Source organism: Dreissena polymorpha, chromosome 14 (assembly GCF_020536995.1).
Source record: "Dreissena polymorpha isolate Duluth1 chromosome 14, UMN_Dpol_1.0, whole genome shotgun sequence".
In the NCBI taxonomy this organism is placed as follows: Eukaryota; Metazoa; Mollusca; class Bivalvia; order Myida; family Dreissenidae; genus Dreissena; species Dreissena polymorpha.
Window position 1 is genome coordinate 72615053 of NC_068368.1, and position 9111 is coordinate 72624163.

The following is a 9111-nucleotide window of genomic DNA, read 5'->3' on the forward strand; positions in this document are numbered from 1 at the left end:
ATCTTTGACAATTGATGCAGAAATACAAAATCCTGAATCAAGATGTAATTACGATTGTGGACTTTGATCAAAAACAATTTTTGTTTCCAATATTTCTCAGATTAAAGAAAAACAATGCGTATAGATTAATACTCAATCTCAAAGATTTGAATGCATTTATTCCTTATCGCCATGTTACGATGGACAACTTTGAAAACGCTCTAACTTTGATTTCCAAAGATATGTACATGGCATCCATAGACGTACCTAATGCATATTATTCAATTTTAATGGCTGAGGAAGATCAGTTATATTAAAGGTTTCAATGGAGAAACAACACTTATCAATTCCGTGGCTGTCCAAATGGAATTTCAAACGGACCTCTGTGGTTTACTAAAATAATGAAGCCAGTGTATGCCACTCTACGTAATGCAAGCATTGTTTCCTCTGGATTTATAGATGATAGTATGCTTGCAGGTCAATCAAAACAGCAATGCTAAGATAACAAAGCTAGGTTTTTGATAAACAATGAGAAATCTGTAATGATACCTACAAACATTATAACCTTTTTGGGTCACGTCATTGATTCAGAAAGAATCATTGTGTATTTGCCAGTGGACAAAAAATAGTTTATAAAAGCAGAATGTACAAAATTGTTAAAACTGAGTTCAACATTAATTTGAGAGTTTGCTACAGTAATTGGCTTAATGGATTACTCTTTTCTGTAACTAAACATGGGAAGTTGCATTATCGTAATCTTGAGAGAAAAACAATTAAGTCACTAAAAAGAAGTAAAGGCGACAATGACGCTAATATGCATATACGTTCTATCATGAATCTAGATCTCAAATGGTGGGACACGCATATTATGTCTGAATGCAGAAAGATAGATAAAGGTAACCCCGACATTGTTATTCAAACTGATTCTAGCACTCAAGGCTGAGGATATAGTTTTAATGATCAAACAGGTTGTGTTCGATGGTCAAGAGAGGAAGTGAATTCTAATATTAATGTTTTGGAACTAAAGGCCATCCTTTTTCTCTCAAGACGCTGCAAAACAATATTCAACATATGCATGTTGAAATACTGTCCGATTCACCAACTGCAGTGTGTTACTTAACTAATTTGGGTGGATGCAAGTCCTTTGCATGCGATATTGTTGCAAAAGATATATTGAATTTGTGTATCCTCCACAGAATATGGTTGTCCCTAGCACATATACTAGGGAAATTGAATGAAGCTGATAGGCCGTCACGGGAATTTAATGACAAATTAGTATTGGAATTGAGTAATCATGTTTGTCAGAACATTTGCACATTGTGGGGTAAACCTACAATAGATTTGTTTGCGTCAAGGTTGAACCACAAGTTGGACAAGTATTGTTCATTTAAGCCTGACCCCAATGCGAAATATGTTGATGCGTTTTCTTTTGATTGTGGTAAATTTTCATAATGTTATATATTTCCCCCCTTTTAGTCTGATCAGTCGCTGCATTGGAAAGATCCAAAGAGACAACGCACGGGCAGTCATAATTGTGCCACTGTGGCCGACACAGATGTGGTTCCCAGGACTATTGAGCATTCTTGTGGACCAACCACGCATTCTGCCGGAAGCAAAAACCACTGATAACAAGGCCATTCACAGGTCTAGAACATCCACAGTGGCGAAAGATGGCTATGGTTGCCTGTCTTGTATCGGGAATTCATTAAGAAACCGAGGACTTTTACCAAAAGCTACCAGCATACTCATTGCTTCATGGCGTCAATCAACCAGAAACGAATACAAATCATACATATCAACATGGTTATCTGTCTGTAAGAAATGGCAAATCAGTGAAATTTCTCCTACTTTAAACAATGTCATCGAGTATCTGAAAGACTTATATGAAAAAGGACACAGTTACAGTTCAATCAATGTGGCTAGGAGCAGTTTATCCTCCTTGGGAATCTAATTTGATTCACCATTGCTGGTCAGGTTTCTGAAGGGTGTTTTCAATATAAGACCACCGAAATCAAGATATTGATGTATTTGGTATGTAAATGTTGTTTTGTCATATTTGCCTACATTAGGTCCAGTTAAGGACGTATCATTAAAGGACTTGACTTTGAAAATTGTAATGTTAATGGCTCTTGCCAATGTAGCACGTGTTGACACTGTACATAAGTTACTAGTTAGAAATTTTCAGAAGATAAAGTCTGAGTGTATTCTTGTAAAGCCTTTCCGCCAGATAGGCGTTTGTGTATATATTTTGCTCTGAAAGAATATTTAGCAAGAAATAGACATATTCGAGACAAAAATAATTCAAAATTACTGATTAGTTTATGTAAAACCCCATCAGGCAGTTACAAGGGACACTGTCGCCAGATGGATTAAAAATGTGATGATAAGATCATGGATCGATGACAAGGTTTATGGACCTCACAGTGTTCGATCTGCGGCCACATCCAAAGCAAATAAAAAGTGTGTTCCAATTCAAGAAATTCTACAAACAGCAGGATGGTTAAATGCATGGACATTTGCTAAGTTTTACAAGAAGCCTATTCAGACCAAAGATGGCTTTGTAATGACTGCTCTTGGTTCGTAACAGGTAATGTTATCATAACTTTCTTGGAGCTTTGAAGTCTCAGTTAACTACCGTATTCGTTCTAATTAACGAAATAAAATTTAAAAATTAAACTAGACTAACCGTGAAGTTGAAGTTTAATTTTAATTTTATGAGTTGAATAGTAGAAGGGGGTTAACTGCCGCCTTCCCACCCAGCTTTAACTTCACGGTAAATATGTGGAATATTTGCATCAATTTAGTTAAACCCTGTGTTCAAGAAAGATGTTGAGAATTCTTTGAATACTGATGCGCATGCGTAGCGGATGTACTATCTCAGTTAACTCCCTCCTTCTGCTATTTAACTCATAAAATTACAATTTAACTTCAACTTCATGGTAAGTTTTGTTTAATTTTTAAATTGTATCGTTGAGATTTCGCAAAGACATGATTTGCTACATTTTTTATAGATTGACATGGCCTGTTATAAAAGCAGCACGAGAACAATGACAGTTTGTTATATAAATTAATCACAGAAACGCAAAGAAATCAATATAATGACAGTAATTTTGTTATGAACCCTATCATTATGCAGTGATAATAAGTAGATATATATTTGTTTTATTAAGTTGTAATGGATAATACTAAACGCGTTTTATTCAAATACAAATCCGGTTCTGTGAGCTTTGGTGTCCTGATGTCTTGATTTATACATATTCCTGCAAATTATTGTGCTTGTATTTGTTTGTAGACTATGCAAATGGGGGGATACATTTATTGCCTTTTCCTCTTCCTTCTCAATCAATAAGCTAACTGTCAAAATTCCTTAATGATTCAATGTTAACACAACGTATTCGTACGTAAGGTTAATATTCTTACTTATTTTAACCTGTTGAAGATCAATTATAAATTCAAATTTTGCAATATGCTGCGCTTTACAGTCTGTGCACGACCTATAAAAGCCTATATCTGAATAAACCTTTCAGCCATCTTATATCAGAGTAAAGAAGTTATGGTCTTGACATGTATAGTGAATACATAATAATTACAGTACGTGTATATTGCTTTTAATTTAGAGAGCGGAATAATAAGTAATTTATTAGGATTGCCTGTTCACATACATACAAATTTCATTAAAATGCGTTAGTAAGTACGTTCACTGTACGAGCTTAACGTACAATTAAATTGAGAAATAGTCGATCAAACTGGCTAACGAGTCAGCACGAATTGCGCTAAAATTACATGCGATATATCCGTCAACTTTATACGTTTTACTAATAATATGTCGTTTATATGTTGCACTAGACGTCGACAGATTAAATAAATGACTGATTGTAAAGCTATACGTTTTCGACGAATATATATGCAGCATTGAAGACAAACTGCACGAACTAATATATTACAAATTTAACAGCATAGCAGTCGTTTATTAACTACGACATGTACATTTTAATTATATCACACATTGTGAAATACAAATCACTTATAGTTGAACATATAGAGAAAAACAGGTTACTATTTTATAGTTACGTAATATATCAGTCGAGGCTTAAAATAAACGAGAGAGTCGCCGTTATTTTATTCGTGGCGAGCCTGATATATAACAAATGATCAGGTAGTAATCTGTTTTTCTGTACATCATATCTCTATGCCCCCATTTTAAAGTTATAAGAAATAGAGAAAAATCATTACGACGCTGCATTTTAGCGGGAATGAATGAATAATGACGTGATGCGCTAAATATTTGAAAAATATGTTTTTACTGGCAATCTTGTATTGTGTGTATAAAATATATAAAATATCGGTTATACATTGTTTGTCCTGTTGAATCTGAATCTTTTTATGAAAAATGATAGCTTTATAGCTGATTCCGATTAATTTGAACTACCTCAAAACATTGACTCATATAGGCCTAACAACTTCCTGTTTACCTGATATATAGAGAATAACAAGTTACTGCCTGGTCGTTTTGTAATATGTGTGTGTATATTTTGTTTAAATTATTTAAATTGATTCTATCATTATAATTATTATAATTATGGTAATCGATGCTGAAGAAAATAATGTATATTTTAAATAAATAAAATATATGATCATCGTTGTTTCTTTTTTTTCAATGTGAGATCATTTCGCCTGGGACATTTGTTTTACGGTTTCATTACTCGGTATAAGGTCTTTAAATTTTCACAAATATGCCCTATTGATAGATCATAATGAGAACAAATACAACATACATGTGCTACAATATACTTGTCTTTAACGTTTTGTCTATTATAGAAAGTATGTTTCTTTATCCAGTTTATCCAATGCTACGAAAATTGTTTTCAATTCTTACACACTAAATTCACCGAACAGGGCTAGGATTTGTGCAAGGGCATTAACTCACACTGAATTACGAGATCAACAGCGATAGAGTTGTGTTCTGTTTCTAAGGCTAAAATAGAAATTTTGCAAAGAACGCATTTCACAGAAGTAAAATGTATTGTGATAAGAGTTTATAAGAATATATGAATATATAAACGGGATAAGGTTTGTATTTTCAATTTAACTTATGATCCAGTGTAGTTAATCCGCTAAGTCTCAAGTTGCGACATGTCATTTGGTCAATTTAATTAAAAAAATGATGATTCTAAAAAGCTGATAAATAGTTGACAGCTGTATATTTTTCATGCGGTCCAAACGTGGCATTAAATAAACGGTTTATATTTGGTTTAAACACTATTTATTTAGTTCATTGAAAGTACATATAAGCAATACAATACAAACATACATATTATATTTGAGCATATGCTAGGCAGGTAGAATTGCAGTATTGCTTTACATTAAGGCTGTAAAATACAATTAAACAGAATTGAGAAGGAAGCTCGAGGCTTATACTATGTCTCTCTTCTGTCAGTTAGAAGCGCTGCTGTAATGGTGTAAACAACCAAACGTATAACAACTATTTAAAGACATGTCAAAATTACGAACAATATATTACAGTGATAGATAATTGCATACTGGTTAGAAATGTAAAAATACTATAACTTATAATACAAAAAGTATAACAGAGTAATGTAGATAGCATAAGAGCTAATAAGTGGAGAAGGAAAGGGATAGCAGTGGAAGAGTAGATTTCAGAATAAGAGAAGTTGCGGTAAGAAAGGACGCAGTTGCGGGAAAGGGGCATCGTTAGCAGAATATGGTTTGTTCCTGAGATATAAATGGTTTAGAATCTATGACTATCTCGGATGAAAGACTGAACATGTTTATATGTTAATGAATTTACTTCATATGAGCCGTCTTTAACTCCGAAAAGAAGAAGTTGCAAAGTAATGGGTAAGAATCTAGACAGATTGTTAAAAAGGATAACTCTTTTTTCTGTATAAATGGAACAATTGAAGAAAAAGTGATATGTGTCTTCAATCGCACCGCATTGACAGTATGGATTTTGTACAATGTTTTTTGAGTACAAATGTTCATTTAAACTGCTACAATGCATTCGTAAACGCGCATGTAGAATATTAGATGTCCGCTCCCCATCGTAGAAATGCTGGGGAATAATTTTCTTATCTTTGCTAAGATTTGATTTGAATGCAGAGAGAGAGAAGGAGCCGTTATCACCGATTCCGGTAAATTGTTCCATAAGTTTATAGTTGATGGTAGGAAAGATCGTGTAAAAAGTTGTGATTTGTATTGGATACTGCGAATGTTGTTAGAGTTACGAAGTGGATAAGCAGATCTTTCTCCCACACTAGAGGGGATAAGTTTGCACAAGTATGGGGCGCTAGTGAATTATACATTTTATAGAATTGGGTAAGTTTATGTTTTGTTCTCCTATGTTTTAATGGTTCGAGAGCAGTTTCATTGTATAGGTTTTGCAAGGATGCCAAACGTGTTCCCCCGCTGATTATCCTTGCTGCTTCCTGTTGAATCTTTTCAAGTTCTATTTCATCTTGTGTATTAATGTTATGCCATACTATATCAGCGTATTCAAGAATTGGTCTAATAAATGTTATGTAAATCGATAGAAGGGACTTTCTATCGAGCGTAAACTTAAACGTTCGCATTACATTGAGTCTTTGCCATGCTTTCTTCTTGACTGATTCAATATGGTCATGCCAGGAACATGTATCAGAAAAAGTTAAGCCTAGATGCTTGTGAGACGAAACATCAGTGATTTGGCAGTCGTTGAAAAAGAGAGGGGAATGGATTGGGCGGTTGATTTTTCTAGATATAACTAAGGATTCGGTTTTGGATGGATTAAAGGTTACCAACCACTTATCAGCCCAGGAATGAATTTTTGCAAGATCAGTGTTAAGATGATTAGCCGCATCAACAGGGTTGTCAACGATGATATATAGCGTGGTGTCGTCTGCAAATAGGCGAATTGGACAGTGTATATCTCGTACTATGTCATTTATATAAATGAGAAAGAGGAGGGGCCCTAATATAGACCCTTGAGGGACACCAGCGTTTATGGGTAATGGGTCAGATCGGCAGCCAGAGATTACAACACACTGGGTCCTCTCGTGTAGGTTGTCTTTTAACCAAGATAGAAGATTGCCCGAGATACCACTAAGCCGGAGCTTGTGGATAAGTCCTTCATGCCATACTCTGTCGAAGGCCTTAGAAATGTCGCAAAAAACGGCTCGAACCTCTTTACCTTCGTCAAGGGCTTTACAAAAGGAGTGATACACAGAGATTAATTGGTTCACAGTGGAATCTTTTGGAATGAATCCTGATTGAGATGGGGTTATATATTCAATAGCCCTTAAATGGTTAAAAATATATTTGTGGAGAATTCTCTCGAGACATTTACTTAAAACACTTAAAAGGGATATCGGTCTGTAATTTTCAACATCCTGAGGATCAGACTTTTTGTGAAGTGCACAAACAATTGCTTCTTTCCAGCTCCGTGGGACCCTACCATTACTAATAGAAAAATTGAAAAGATTTTGTAGTGGACCTGAAATCTCAGATGCAATTTGCTTCAGAACTTGACTATTAATTTGGTCTGGACCTGATGCCTTTCCCGTTTTCATAACTTTAATGGAATCCAAGACATCTTGACGGGAAATAAAAAGATCTTCAAAGACGGGGCAATCTGGCTCTTGGGAATGTAGGTTGTGCATATGCGTACTTGGTGAAGTTAAAGTAGATTGAGATTGGAAGAATGAATTAAGAATATTTGCTTTATCAAGGGGTGACTCATATATGGTATCATTATGAATTAAGGGAGGCAACTCGTTTTGTGTGGTGTTTTTATTTGTGAATTTTTTTATTATTTTCCAGAAGTCGGATGATGAGTGTTGATTTTCACGTATAAGTTTAGCGAGATTTTCAAAGTGCACTTTTTTCGCTGATCTGGCAAGATTATTCACAATATTACGTTGTTGGCGAAAGACGTGCCAGTGTCGGTCTAAATTGGTAGCCTTGGCTTTTTTGTATGCTCGTTTGCGGCGTCGGATTTCCTTACGAATATTAGTATGTAGCCATGGAGGATCGGCTGTTCTTATTGTACATATTTTGTTCGGGATTGTAGCTTCGCAGAGACTGATAAGTTTACGTGTGAAATTTGAAGTATATATGTCAATATTATTATCACAACAAATGTTCCAATCGAAATTCTGCACAAGTTGTCTTAGATTAGTGTAGTCCCCATCTTTATATCGCCATATTTTACGTTTAAAATTAGATCCAGCTATTCTATTGAAGTTTATGACGCAGTAGACTGGGCAATGAAATCGAAGTTGCTGGTTAAGAAAGGGTTCTCCAACGCCGCTTTTTAGCACTTTCAAGGAAGATGTTACTATAAAAAGATCAAGAATGGAATTTGAGGTTTCAGTAAAATGAGTAGGTTCTTTAATAATCTGTGTGAGATTATACTGTAAAAGAAGGGAGTCCATTTTGATCCTGCACTGTGGTTTATTCATGTCAAGATTAAAATCACCTGTGATAACAATATTCTCAATACCGGTGTCAACGGCTAGTGAGATCGAATCGTTTATGCATTCTAGTAGATAAGGAGAAGAGTTTGGTGGTCTGTAGAAAGAGCCAGATAAAAGACGCCTTCCCTTTATACGTAGTTCGACCCATAGACATTCTAGATCATCATTTTGTAGGTCAAGTCGCTCAATGGCAAAGAGATCGGATTTTACGTATACTAGAATACCTCCATGGGGATCGTTTTTTCTATCCCGTCTGAACGGCTTATGATAAGAATCGAAAAGTAGGTCGTCAGTGTCAACTGTTGAGCTGAGCCAAGTTTCAGTAAGCACTATAATATCAAAATTTTTTAGATATGCATACAGAATATCTTTCTTGGCGAGGAAGCTCTGAACGTTGTAATGAACAATTTTTAGATTATGGGCAAATGCATCATTTATTGAAGATGAGAAAGATGTACCCGAAGAAGAGGATGACATATCAAGGGAGCTGTCGGGTCCAGGATTTGGATGGACATCGCCTCCTCTAAGAAGAAGGATTGCCAGCCAGCAAACTAACTCGAACATATTCATTTGTTGAAGTCCTTTACTTTTCATTGTACGTGAGTGGAACAAACCTATCCTCATCCTGTACACTCCTATGTCAGTGTACATCATGTAATTC